Source organism: Alexandromys fortis, unplaced genomic scaffold, assembly GCF_014885135.2.
Source record: "Alexandromys fortis isolate MF-2015 unplaced genomic scaffold, M_Fortis_MF-2015_v1.1 scaffold_71, whole genome shotgun sequence".
Taxonomy (NCBI): Eukaryota; Metazoa; Chordata; class Mammalia; order Rodentia; family Cricetidae; genus Alexandromys; species Alexandromys fortis.
The window spans coordinates 3,882,336-3,896,853 of NW_026067954.1; the positions used below are offsets into that span (position 1 = coordinate 3,882,336).

General features: G+C 42.9%; 1 protein-coding gene and 1 long non-coding RNA gene across 4 annotated transcripts in view; one reads left to right on the top strand and one right to left on the bottom strand.

Moving 5' to 3' along the window:
• Window positions 1-408: 408 nt before the first annotated feature.
• LOC126507312 (uncharacterized) lies at window positions 409-1,558 on the bottom strand. Its single transcript, XR_007593490.1, has 3 exons — window positions 1,444-1,558; window positions 936-1,078; window positions 409-826 (listed from the first exon to the last, which is right to left on the bottom strand). It is a non-coding gene; the product is annotated as an uncharacterized lncRNA (long non-coding RNA).
• A 501-nt stretch (window positions 1,559-2,059) lies between these two features.
• Window positions 2,060-14,518, top strand: part of Smad2 (SMAD family member 2) — a 61,092-nt gene continuing 48,633 nt past the window's right edge. Inside the window, exon 1 of one of the 3 annotated variants that reach the window (XM_050151607.1) lies at window positions 2,060-2,199. The gene's annotated coding sequence lies outside the window, so the exon portion shown is untranslated. Of the gene's footprint in view, window positions 2,200-2,273; window positions 2,476-14,518 lie in introns of those variants that run through there. The other 2 variants (XM_050151608.1, XM_050151606.1) reach the window with 2 other exon arrangements.

A 14,518-nucleotide genomic window follows, 5' to 3' on the forward strand; every position in this document is an offset into this window, starting at 1 on the left:
AATGTAATGATATGCAGGATATGATATTGTTGAGAACCACTGCTCTAGATCTTGGAAGGCTTTTTAAATGGAGGAGTTATGATCTCAAAGTTCGACACTTTGGAGAGATGGTTTAACTCCAATTCAAGAAGCATATTCTTCTAGAATCTATTGCCCCTCCCCTTGACAACTACTCTTGTGACACCCAAATCCACATATGAATCACACAATTATATTTTATGATTCAGGACCACTTTTAAGAGGCCATTCTGTATTAAAGCTGTTGATTTCTATCAGTATAAAGAAGGGTTGCAAGCCAGAACCAGTTTTCCTACTTCTAACTTGAGCACCATTTGCCTTAACCACACCCCCAGGTAGCTTTGGAAGGTTGAGACGAGATCTCCTTAAGTGGTGCCTCTCAAACTTAACTTTTATTTTGGTGGTTCTGGGGGGTAAAACCAGGGTCTAGCGTGGGCCAGACGAGTGCTCTTCCAGTGAAGTACATCCTTGGCCCACAAAATATTAAAACGGGGGTTATGTGGCCTTCCTCTAAAACTGTTAACAGAAGAAACACCCAAAACCCTCCGTGAAGGGGAATTTCATGTTAGCATAAATATTTGTCCACAAAGGGAAGCTAATGATCCTTAATTTTCGTTTAGTTTCGGGTCTTGTTCTCTTCGTTTACATTTATGATTTCATCAGCACATAACTGTGTAAGTCGGTGTTATCATTGCAAGTGAGCTCCACTCTGTCAAAAGCCTTGGATTTGGATTAGCGCTGCATTCAAAACCAGCTGGGATGCTCTTCACAACTCTCCCATGATAACAGAGGTAGCGATTTTGAAAGCCTGTTTAAAAAAAAACCTGTAAATCTCGAGGAATGACCAAATAACTCAAGGTCCAAATGAAGGCCCCTCCTCTGGGAGACCCTCACATATGAGGACATCCCTCACTCACAACTGCTTCAAGTTCCTGGACTGCTCTGTATTGCTAGTGAGGTTTACTGGATTAACTTGAATCTCCCAGGAAACATATGAAGAGGTAGTTAGCACGACAGTTCAAGGAAACTGTCTTCTGGCGTCGTCTTTACCGCTAGCAACCTGAAAGAGGCATTTCAAATTTGGGTTTATGATGCTCCCCAGTGCTTAACACTGGGACTCAATCTTTCAGCTGCCGGAGTTGAGTTAAAATCAAGAGTACTCAAGAATCTGTTTACAGCGATGTGGGCAGTCTTAAGTTTGGGGACTTTCTTCTTCCATAGGTAAAGGTGAAAAGTTGGGGCCTAGCAACAGGGGCACAGTGAAGGTAAAATGGACCAGGGGCAGCAAATTCAAGAGCACTTTACAGTGAGCATTCGGGACCCAAGGTCCGGGTTGGAGAAAAACCCCTATCAGCCGCCCAGCGTTAACCCCAAGCACTCAGACAAGAACTCTCAACTCCACGGGTTTTCGTCCGCGACCCCCACCTCCACGAGGCTCCGCCCACTCATTTGCATAGGGCGCGCCCCTCTGCGGCCAGCACTCGGGTTTCTGCCGAGCTCTGCGGGCCCAGAGGCTCAGACCAGGATGGGGGCGGGCCCGGGCCGGAGCACGTGTCCACTCCGGCCTCACGACGGAGGTGGGCGAGGACTTAGCCGCGGCGCTCCACCCAGAGGCGCCGGGGCGAGGGTCTGCGGGTGTGGCAGGCTGCGCGGCCTTCCGCGCTTCTCCACGAGCCCCGTGGGAGCGAGCCGGACACGAACTCCAGCGCCACCGCGGGCGGGCCACCCCACCCGGCCGCGCCTCGCCTCACGCTCGACGGGGAAGGCGGGACCAATCAGCGAGCGACGTCTCCCTTCCGATTCCAGGCCCCCCGACACGCTGCTCACACCCCGGGCTCCCCGTTCGCTGATTGGCTGCGTGTGCCGCCGGTCGGGCCGGAGGCGGCGGCCCGCGCCTGCCCGCGCCCCGTTCGGCCCCCGGCCCTGCCCGCGGCGCCCGGCCTCCTTCCGTCCCTGCCGTGCTCCCTCCGTCTTCCGTGCGCGTCCCGCTCGGCCGGCGTGCCTCACGCCTAACGGGCGGCCGCGGGCGCCAATCAGCGGGCGGCAGGGTGCCAGCCCGGGGCTGCGCCGGCGAATCGGCGGGGCCCGCGGCTCGGGGAGGGAGGCGGGGCTACCGCGCGCGGCGGCGGAGGAGCAGCTCGCCAGCCTGCAGCTCGCGAGCGCTGTGCGAGCCGCCCGAAGGTAGGTGCTCGGCGGCCGGGGCGGAGGGCGGCGGCGCGGGGTGCGGGCAAGGCCGGGGCGCGGGGACGCGCCGAGCGGAGCTGGCGGCGCCCTCCCTCCCTCCCCACCCGTCCGCTGGCGGCGGCGAGCGCGGGCCTGGGGGCGGGGCGGGGGCCCCGCGGCGCAGTTCCGCCTGCGCGCGCCCACTCCTCCGGCGGCGCGGAGCCCGTCGGAAGAGGAAGGAACAAAAGGTCCGAGGCTCGGCTCGGACGGGGCGGGACCTGGCGCTGGGTGCAGGTAAAGCCGGGGCACCGGGACTCCCGGGCAGGGGTGTGCGGGGCCGGGTCACGTGGCCTCCCGTGTGGGGTGTGGCGGGCCGTGGCGCGCGGGCCGGGGTCGGCGCCGTGGGCAGGGCCGCGAGCCCCCGCCCCGCCCAGCCTGCTTGCGGCCCGCTTCAATCCCGGTGCGTGGCCGCACTCGCGCTTTGCGTTGCAGAAGGGCCCGGGAGCCGACTTAGGGGCGTGTGGTACTTTGCTTCGCTTCCACTTTTTCCTTTTTTTTTTTTTTTTTTCCCAATCCTTTTTCCTGTAGTCTTTGTTAAGCGTAACAGTCGCGGGTCCCGAATCGCAGTGTGTACTCACAAACACGCTCGTGGCTGAGACTCCCGGGCTCATCCTCCACGCACTTGGGAAAGTTGCTCCGTGGGTGCAGCCTATTAGTTTCTAATCACACGCCTTTCGGAAGCATGCTAATTGATTGCACATACTTCAGACTTGGTTTTCTCAATCGGTGCTTGTATTATTTTGTTTTAGGGAGACTGTCCTTGGGCCAGGTACTTTTTGTCTTCTCACCCTTGCGTGTTATGGTTTCCTTGTGAACCTGAACAAAAGGGAAACAAAAATCGAGGTTGATTTTGTTATCCCTTCCTTTCGCCCTTAAAGGCAAATACTACCTGTTTGTTGTCCCACGAATTAAAAGAAAATAAAAAAATGACAAGGTAAAAATAATTCAGAAACAGTGTACCGCCTTTGTCAGGCCTTGTTGGAATATTCTAAATGGTAACGTTTTAAACTAATAAAACGACATTGTAAATAAATGAATCATCAAGCAAACTAAGCTGAAGATCATCTTTTTAACAGTGGTACTCTGATATGTTAGTGTCCAGAGTCCCTTTCGTGATTTCAGCTGACCCCTTAAACACTGAGAGAGAGGATGTTTCTCTTGAGCCTAACACAAGAATACCTTTGCTGCCATACTTGAAATATCTTTCCTATTAGTTTACTTTGATCCCTGTAAAAAGCAATTTTCTCCTTTACAGAGAAGTGCTAAGTAGTTAAAACGAAGTTGGAATAGTTTCAATTCATGAGTTATTGAAGCAGATGGAATCCAGACATGGAAGAAGTATCATAGTTTAAGGGTTTTTTTTCCTTTCCTTCCATTTAACTATGAAACAACTCCATAAGGAATTTTTTTCTGTTAGGTCATTTGGCAAATGTTTATATTAAGTTCATAAAGTAACACTCTTGTTATTTTTATAATGTCTTTGTTTTTGCATAAACTTACCTGATGTGGTAAGAAAAATTGTTCTGATCTTTGGACATTTCTAGAGTGTCAGCTTATGTGATTAATGTTAAAATCCAAGTGACTTAAATGAGTTGAAGCTGCTCACTGGCCAGGCCTAACTACTGTACTGAGATTGGCATTTCCTGTATTGTAGCTGCATCTCAAGTGATTTCATGTTGTAGGTGTTCAGCAAAGTTTGGCTTTCACGGTTCTAAGGTGCTCGTCACTAAACAGCTATGCAATTTGTATGGTTTACAGAGTAATAGTCTTGGGGAAAACTGCAGAGTAATTTCCTGTTTGGGGCCTGTTAGGCTTGACTGTGTGTTTGAACTCTCGGTAAGAATATTGGGGCTTGTTTTGTACACAGCCTTTTCCTTCAGTAGAACAGAGGTGGTACTGAATGAGGACAGCAATTGATACTATAGGTAACAATGTAGCTTTTACTCAGGCCTTTGCCTTAGGGAGGATGTACATGAACAAACTAACTCAGTTTAGCTGCATGAACTAGTGGATAAGGACCTTCTGAGTTTTTATATTCTGTCAAAACTATCAGATTTGACTTTTGGGCCTGTTTCCCTTCTTGCTGGGCTTTGATTCTGTTGGTTTAATGCTCTGGACTCCAGAAGCCTTATTGGCAGCAGCCTTTTTTATACAGGTGCTTTTGTAGTGCACGCAGGAGCTGTATATAGTGCAGTCTGGCAGATGGAGGTTTATTCATATTCTTGGGACAAGAATCCTTTTTAGGGGGTGGAGAGAGGCATATCTTTTTGGATGCTTTGTGTAGAAGCAGAAAAGACATTTTTAGGCCATTGGTTTCTGTAAGTGCAAAATGTTTTTCACTAAGTATTGCAAAGGTGTGTCAGAAACTTAATATAAAGAATTTGGTATCACTCTTATTGGACAAATAACACTTGCCCACTTTCACACAAACTTTTTCTGTGGCTAGTCACACCAGTATTCCCGAGTGGAATTAGAAAAGTAAGAACTCCTGTCTGATGACCAAGGTCCCAGAGTAAATTATGTTAGAGTTTATAAGTTGAGCCTGAGCATTCAATAAATTCATTCATAGTAGGTTCTTGAAGTATGCATGCACTGCTTTCTATCAAGTGTAAAGGATGGCATTAGGGCAGATGGGATGTATTAGCTCCTATGTCACTAAGAACAATCTCTTTGTTGGGGTGGGGGACAGTGTCTGCCACTTTGCAGATCCTTCAAATTGAAGAAGATATGGCTGATCTTTGAGAAACATGCTTGTTGAGCAGATACACAGTTGCTAAGCTTACTTTGGTCTCAGTTTGATTAACCATTGCCCTTAGTTAAAGAGAGTGGTTAAGGAAAGAAAAGGAACTTGAGTCATTTGGGTTCCAGTGAAAGGAATATTGTATGCAAATAGTTAAGCCAAGAACGCGGGATTGGGCAGCATTGCCATGTAGTGGAATGGCGGTGGGGCTTGGACTAAAAGCAGTAGACTGGTATTTGGTTTCTCATTGTGGTATTGGGTAAATTAAACTCCCAAGTCTTGGTTTTCTTACTAAACATGGAAGAAGTAGCTTTTACCTCTTAAGATTGTTATAAAATTAGAGAACTGAGAGAGACCATTCTTTGAGACAGGAGTCTCAATTTAACATTCTTGTTCTTCAGTTAGTTATCTGGGCTCTTAATGCAAATGATTTGCTAATACTGTTATCCCCAACCTCCTATTAATTGGGATGAGAAACAGACATTGGGCAATGAGGCCTTCAGCCTAGTTGTACAAGTTTGTATCTTAAATCATAGGGGAATCCTTTCAGGTCCTTAGTTAGAACCTGTTAGTATTTATTTAAAATGTTTTTGACAAAATTATCTGGCATCTAAGTCCACAGTAGATTGAAACTAGTAGATGATGGGAAGTGTGGGAGGCTTAACAGGGTGTGGTGGGGAGTAGATAGGAGGATGGGGGACTTCTAGCTTACTGTCTTTGTTAAGAGAAAACAGATTACAGCCTGGAGGGGATAATAGAGATAATCTTCAAGACACAGAAGAGTATCCCAAACTTGACTAGCAGTCTGGGGCCATTCAGAGCAGCACCAGACCTGAAAGCCTAGCAGTAAATGTTCTTCAGTTAACTTAAATTTGGTTTGGGGAAAACCCTTTTAAACACCCTGTTAACTACTAATATACTTAGATGATTATTCAGGATGGTTTACAGATGGGGCAGAGAGCATTGTGCTGTAGCCAAGGACTTCATGAAAGATCCACAGTATCTTGTATACAAGAGCTCTTTCTCAGGAAAGTTGACTTTTGGGATACAGCATCAGATCTGGAGAGAAGTCCATCCTTTCTTTAGCCTGCTGGTGTTAGGTTAGAGTTTTCTCTCAGGCTTTGAGAAACAGTATACTACAAATTTCCTGGACAGAGCAAATGTGGTCAGGGTTTCTTGTTTCTTCATTTTATTAGCTTTGGTTTTGAAAAAAAAAATTCCTGAAATAGGGCTTACTGTGTAGATCAGATTTTCTCAAACTGGCCTCAAACTTTCTGTGTAGATCAGGCTGGCCTTGAACTCATTAGTCCTTCTGACTCAGCCTACCAGATGCTGAGATTACAGGTATAAGTCAATATGCCTGGCGACTTTGGTTATTTATTTGGGTCCTACTTCATACCTCAGGGTTATTTTCTAAATCTCTATCAAATAATTGTTGGTGACCTTTTAGTAAAGTGTCTTAGCTGTGATAAACTAATTATTTTCATTAAAAATGCACAGGGACTGATTGCTTGTCACTGGTCAGTTTTGGTTATTTTTTTGTAATGTCGCAGTGATGCCTTTAGCTATGATTCTAGATTTATGTCCTTAACTACAGTTTTTAATTCACTTTAGTAATTTGATTAGGAAAATAAAATTTTGTCAGTCCAGTTGGATTTAGGCATTGCCTCTAGTTTGACCAGGTGGCTAGATATGTTAGGATGATTTTGTGATCTGTCCTCTTTTCTCACATTCTGCAGTGTGAGTGGTCTGTAGCTCAGTCAGTTTTGCTTAATCTTAGTACAGTTGCCTGGGGATTTGATGTGTTTTTTTATGTTTGTTTTAAAAATATTCTTTCATAGTTTTACACAAGCATAATATTCTTTGACCCCCCCCCCCCATTAGCTGTTATTATTTCCCCCCCATCTCCCACCAAACCCCTTCCCAACAAAGATAACCTTTCTACTTTGATGCTCTTTTACTTATTATTGGTGCTTGCATGTGCATGTGTTGTGGGTTATTTACTGGAAAAGGGATAACATAGTAGTGACTGTGCCTCTGAGGAATATGACTCCCCTCCCAGCACTGTTGACTGCCTATAGCTATGGAACCTTATGAGCCCCTCCTCTGTCCATAATGGACTCTTGATGGTTCCAGTCTCGTGCAGGTAACCACTGCAGCAGTCCCCATGCCCAGAAGATGATGTTTCACAGCAGTCTCCTTCACATCTTCTGTTCTTCCTTTTTTTTTTCTTCTGCTTCCTCGACCGTTGATATTCCCTAAGCCTTGGAGGAGAGTGATAGAGATGTCTTGTGTAGAGCTGAATACTCATCACATCTCTTAATTCTGAGCACTTTGATGGGTTATGATCTATATGCTAACTGTCACCCACTCACTGCAAAAGCTATTTTGTAATTATGTAGAAGGCGGTTGGATGCCTTGCCCATTTAGCAAACAGCAGTAGTAGGTTCTTCCTTACCACCTGGGACCTCTCTAGTCAAGAGCTTTTTGCCAGGTTTACAGTTTCAGAAAGTAGTTGGTTATCTCCTAACAGTCATGCCACTATTGCACCTGTGGGCACATCTTGCTTGGCAGGTTGATAACCTCAAAAGACTACAGCTAGATCAAACAGTTGATTTTTCTTTCCCTTTCAGTACTGTAAAGGCTGGCAGGGGGAATCTTCCAGCTCAGTTATAACGTGATTCCTTTATGTGCTGAAATCAAAGTGTGATATTTTTGGTAATAGAGTAGTTCTGGTGGTCAACCAAGAGATATGGCAATAGCTTATACGCGCGCGCACACACACACACACATGTTGGAGGGGGTAGGGATGAGATCTCCCTTATAATAACTCATAGAATGGTATCTTATAGCCTGGCATTGGAGATTTATTTCATTTAATAATGCATGACTTTCAGTAACTGCATTATCTACCTGTGCAGATACCCCCCTTCAAATTTTTATTTTGTTTTATTTTTAAATTGTCTTGCAAAGTAGTAGGTTTCCATATGACTCTTTCATACATCATTAGTTTGGTTAATCCTCTTCCCCCACCTCTTCATTTCTCCGCCCCCCATTTCCTTTCTAGCCTTGGCCTCTACAGACACTGTCTTTACAGTTGTACCCACGAAGAAATACTGAACAAATTCTAAGTTTCTTGTTAACATTTGGAACTTAATGTGAAATTGTTACTGATTTTTTTTTAGATGTACAAGCTTTGAAAATGTGGAGTTTGTTGGCCAAAAGTCTATAAAGTCTGTAAGTAGCTTTTATGCAGTTGGAGCTGAAGGAAGGCCTGTGTTTCTTTGAGTTATTTGCAAAGCCCCACTTCTTTCTCTTTTTTGGCTGGGTACCTGTAGGTTTAATGTATTCAGGAAGGAAGAATACTCTGTGAAAAGATTCAAAATAATTTTTTTAAATTGGTAGTAATAGTAGGAAGGGGGAGTGGGCATTCTTGCTCACAGAGGCCTTTGAAGCTTGCTTGCGGAGCAGGAGTTTTATAGAAGCCTGGGCTGTGTATGTGTCAGGTAGCAGTCAGATGTGGTACCTGTTGAGTACTTGAAGTACAGATGATTTGGCTGAGGAACTGAAGTTAGATTTTATGTTTTAGTTAATTCTCATCTAACTTTAGATGGCTATATTACAGGTATTGGCTGCTGAATTAGACATCACAGGCAAAGACCACTTTTACCATTGTAGAAAGTTGTATTGGCAGCAGCTGCTCTAGATGTGCTGAGGTAAATTTGTAGCCTACAATCACTGCCACATGATTGATGTGGGACTACTAGGTGATGCTTCAAGAGTAGACAAAACAGACTTGGGGACTGGAAAGGCCATTAAGAAAACATGGCACTCTGCTGACTTGCATTTGGGCCTGTGCAGTCTTGTGCTAGTGTGCATTTATGGTCTGGGATGCTTACGAGCTGATGATAGAGAAGCAGCTTCCACACAGCCTATTAAAGGTGTAAATTTGGCCAGCATGGAACAGGTAGTCTACACACGGCTCACTCCCTGTGTCAGGTAGAGCTTCACTGAACTAAATGAAACAGCTTGTCTACATAGAGCTTACTCCTTATGTGGGGTGGATTCATTGAACTAACTGCCTGCTTCAGGGGTTAGATCCAGACACACATTTGGTTGTAACAGTCCATAAAATTGCATAAAATTGTGAATGTTTTCTTCTTGTTTAGAAGGCACATTACTTGCCATCCTCCGTGAGGCTGACTTAGGTTCTTCTTTACTAGTTTAAAACTTTGGAAGGAACCTTATTACTAAGAGAATTGAAGAATCTGGTTTTCATTTTTTAAAATATATATTTTAATTGGGGGTAGTGGTGAGGTTTGAATCACTAAGCAAACACTACTCCTGAGCTATATCCTCTACTCTGTTTTAATTTTAAAAATCCTTATTATTGCCTTCTTACTAGTGATTTCTTTGATTAACACAAGAAATTTCAGGTCATTTGTGATGTTTTTCTCTGTTTAGTGTGCTGTGTTTGCCAACATTCTAAATTAGTGATTCTTACAGTATTTCCCTTAGAGCGTTAGATATCCTATAAGGCATTCATCATTCTCTTTTCAATTTTTTTTTTGTTAACATAGTTAACTTTGAGTTTCTCTTAAAAATCTGTTATTTATTGTTGTGTATGATGTGGGTGTGTGTGCCAAGGTGCTCATGTGGAGGTCAGAGAAGAGTTTTATGGAGTTGGTTCTCTCTCTACCTTTTATAGGTTCTGTAGGAAGAATTAAGGTAATTGAGCTGGCAGTGACGATCCCACCTCAGTTTTTATTTTTTATATGTAGGATGTGTGTGTGTGGGGGAAGGGGTGCGCACACACGGGCCAGAACCTCAAGGACATGAGGTGTCTCCTGTCTCTGCCTTAGTCCCTCTAGATAGTGTCTCTGTTGAACCTGCAGCTTTCTGTTTTACACTTAGGCTGGTGGCCAGCAAGCTCCAATGATGCTCCTGTCCTCCTACCTTTTTACATGGGTGCTGGGGATGCAAACTCAGGTACACATGCTTGTGCTGCAAGTGCTTTTACCTATTGAGCCACTTCCCCAGTTCTGGTTTCTGTTGAAGTAAAAATTCAAGTATGTATTAGGAAATGAATACTTTATATTCCTCAGCCATTTGAAAGAACAGTTTATATTTGCTCGCTCTCTCATGTTCGTTCTCTCTCTCATGTTCTGTCTGTCTGTCTGTCACCAGGGACTGTACCTGGAGTTTCTTACATCCTAGACAAGTACTCTATCACTGAGCTACCTCTCTAGCCCTGCATTTGCTTTCTGTATTTGACTCCTGCTTCTGTTCTCCATTTGAGCTTTTGGCAAGGATTTTTCTTGCCAGATTTTCTCCTATTCCCTTAGATGAAATGTCAAGTTTCATAGTCTTTTCCCCAAATGGTTGTGCTACTTTCATCATCGTTTGCTGGAATGAACTATTTTATCCAAATACTGTTTGATTTGTTTGGTTGTTTACTTTTCCCAGAGAAGGTCACCTTGTGTAGTCCAGGAGAGGAACTTGAGATCTTCCTGACTCAGCCTTTTAGTGCTGGGATCAAAGGTCTGTGTGATCATGTCCACTCTCTGTTTCCTGTAGTGATACGCAAACATGCTAGCACAGACACAGGTCTTCCACTTTGAACATAAAGCAGTGTCAGATAAAATAGACTACAAAGTTTCTCATGTGTTTAGTTGAGAAAGGGAGAGATGGTGATTGTAGGAAAAGTAAGTCAAAAGTCAAGCTTCTGCTTTATTGAAACATTTGCTTCTGGGAGAAGCTAGGGAATACTAGTTTACAGCTGGATTTTAGTATCACAGGAAGATGAAACAGTAATTGTAAAAGAAACTACAGCCACAGTTAAATGTGGCATGATGTACATGTGGGGAGTGTGTTAGTCTGTCTTGATAATCAGAGGACACACAAGTCTTTGCCACTCACCTGCCTTTGCAAAGGCAAATAGTGCTACCAAGCTTTTGTTCACCTACAGGCACACTTGGACAAATATTGCCTTTTAGCACATTGGTCAAATATTATACTTGGAAGTTCATCTTATAGATTGTTTTATGTCAGTACATGATAAATGCCTTTTGTTTTGGTTATGTTAGCATTCAGGTTTTTATACATTTTACATGTTGTGTGTGTTGTGTTCACATTCACACTTGTGCGTGCACATATCATGGTGTGCTTTTGGAGGTCACAAGACAGCTTATAGAAATTGGTTCTTCAACATAAGTATTTTGGGGATTATCTTAGGTCATCAGGCTTGGTGGCAAGTACCCTTTTTTGTTTTGTTTTGTTTTTGTTTTCGAGACAGGGTTTCTTTGTGTAACAGCCCTAGCTGTCCTGAAACTAGGTAGACCAGGCTGCCTTCGAACTCACAGAGATCTGCCTGCCTCTGCCTCCCGAGTGCTGGGATTTAAGATGTGGGCCACTAATGCCCAGAGGTGGCAAGTACCTTTACTCTTTTGCTGGGCATTTAAATTATTTTTAGTTTTATGATACTAGAAACAGTGTGACAGCAGAGCCTTACCTCGTTAAGTGCCTGTACAGCTGTGCCTCTTAGATTTAGAGTAGTGTGCCAAGAATATCTGTCTTAGGGACGGGAAATTTAATAATTTCTGCATAGGTAATAGTTATACATATAGTACACAAATCAAAAACAACTATATAGGAAATTGAAGTGCAAAGTAATTTCTCTGATCTCCTACATGTAGTTTTGCTTTGCAGAAATGTCCCTATTATTACTAGTTTCTTACATATTTTGGAGTTATTCTATCTGGCATGATAGCCTTTAACTGTGTGTGGCTCCAACAGCTCTTAAGATGGTTCATCTGAATTGTGACGGACTATAAGGATAGGATACACAGTGTTAGATTTCTAACACTTAGTGCAAAACATAAAATGTAGAATGTCTCAGTGTTTTTACTACTCTGTAACAGTTAATTACAAAGAAATGCTTCCAGAAGTACAAGTAATTGGAAGGAAAAGAGTGACAAGTTAGAGCTCATTGATATGTGATGAGGCGTGGTTTTGTGAATTCACCAAAGGTACATGCATGAACAGAAAAGGTGAGTTGGACTTCTATGAACTTTTGTGCATTAAAGAAAATAAAATGTGAAGATAATTCTCAAAATGAGAGATTATATTTGGAAATAGTGTATCTTATAAAGGTTTAGTGTCCAGAGTGTTTATTTAAAGAGTTCTAGAACAAAAGAATTAAAAAATGGGTAAAAGGACTCAAATGGACATTTCTCTGAATATAGAAGGATGGACAGAGGCATTTGAAAATACACTTGGTAGCATTGATCATCACTAAATCATAACAGAGTCACCTCATTTCTGGGAGAATAGAAATTCAGATTGAGAGTAATTGTTCAGTTAACTTAGTGCTGTGTTGGGAAAACCAGAGCCATTCTCATCCTTTGATCTTTATGACCTGTTTTTTCATCCCTCAACTTCCAGCTTTTTCTTCAACATTGTGAGGTTTCCCTGTCATCAACTATGGCTTAGGTGGGCTTTGACCCTTCGCTGTACTTCAGTTGTGATGGCCTCTTTCATGTTGAAACATCTGTGTTCTAGTTTGGAGATTTTCCTTGGTTTCTTTGGTACCTTCCTCTCTGTTAACTCTGTTGTCTTTCTGGAACTCCTGTTTGGACCTTGGACCTCAGAATTGCTCCTCCTATTTTATTTTCTTCACATTTCTGCTCTTTTTGTTTTCTACCTTTGGGGAGTTTTCATGTATTTTTTTACTCCTCTATTGCTGTGTGTGTGGGTGGATGGGGGCGATTGTTCTGCCTTTCTCAGCTACTACACTGAGAGTCCTCTGTGCTCCCTCGGAGTGAGTGCATGCTGCTTTTGCGTCAGTGTTGCTCTGTCGTCTTGATGATTGAATTTTTTTCTCCTCTATGTATATATCAATTTTCTTGAAACTCCTTTTTTGTTTTTGCCATTTTTCTTCAGGTACCCAATGATTGTATTTATGATTCACCAAGAAGTTGGGGTCTGCAAAAGATAGTGAATATGAACAAGGGGTTGCTAGGAATAGAGCCCCAAATAGTCAGCAATGACTAAAGTCCTTATCATGACCCCTGTATATAAAACTCATCCTATAGCTAAACTTAGAAGGTTCAGACAATGTCAGGTGATAATTGAATAGGCTCATAATTCTTTGGAGAGTTAGTAATTGGTATAACTACTTTGGTAGTACTTGATAAATTTGTTCATTTGTGAGTCCTCTGTACCATTTCTCCTTCTTGATAGTATGTTTCAAGGCTTTATTATGTATTTAAGATATTACAAACACAGAATCAAAACTTGTTACCTACCTTTTTCATTCTGATTTTTAAAACTGATATACCTTGGTTCTCCTCCGTCATGGTTCATTGGAGAAATAGAGTACAGCCTGCTGGGAGATGTCTCTGGAGAGTGTATGCATGAATGAATGCTCATTAGGTTGCAGTATGAAGTGTGCGTGCTGTGGTACTCTCGGTTACAGAGTTGAAAAGTGCTTGCACTAGGACAGCATTGACATGGTGTAGAAAGCGTGTGTACTAGAGCATACATGGAGTACTCCTGAGAGTAGAAACAGGGTCTCTAGTACCTGCCAAGATGACACTCACCAGTGGCCATGAGCCATGCAATGCCTTGCTGTATTCAGCTAGAGCGAGAGAGCTAGGTAGGATACAGGTTTTCATATGTATAGGTCAGCACAGGTAGCTACAACATTGAGTGAAGAAACTTAGTTGACCAGAGTTGGGTTCAACATGAGCTTATAAAGTGTACAAAATTTTAGATTATACGGTGTGGCAGAACTCCTAAGTGAACAGTGGCAGACAGGATGGTTCTTTCTAAGAAGCACCTAGAAGGGAATGGAAGTAGCAAGGTAGGGGTAGAACTTTTTTACTGTATTTGCATGCTTTATATTTGATGACTGTACAGTCCTAACATTTCACAGTGGGTCAAAAGGATAGGGATGTTTAATATGAAGTGTGTGTTCTTGGTGCCGGAAATGGAATGCAGTGCCGCTTACACACATAGAGTAAGCCATACTTAGAACCTTGCGGTTTTTAACATCCCATCTCAATAATAAAGATAACTTGGAGGAATGAATAAATTTAGCTCAATGTGTGAGACCTTTGTGGAAAAATTAGATAACATTTTGATGGATATTGAGTCCAAAATAACTACAAATACTATATTTTCATACACAAATGTATTCATAAATTTATTGTATTTCTGTAGGGCTTTTGTATGGAACTTCTGTATCCCAGAAGATAATATCAGAGGATGAAAAACCATCCTAGTCATTTGGAGGTTTTTGTTTGTTTTTAGACTGCATATTCTCTGGTATCATTTGCATCAAAATGGTTTAAAAAAGAACAACGGTTGAAGAGTGCATAGGAGAGGAGTCACAGTTCAATAAAATATGTAAATAATGCTGTTTGTAAAACTTGGAGATTTATCAGTAATTAGAAGACTTGGTTAGAAACTTGATAGTCAGATCTTACCTAATTGAAACTTTCCAGTGAGTAATCTTGGGATCTCAGTTTTAGTAAG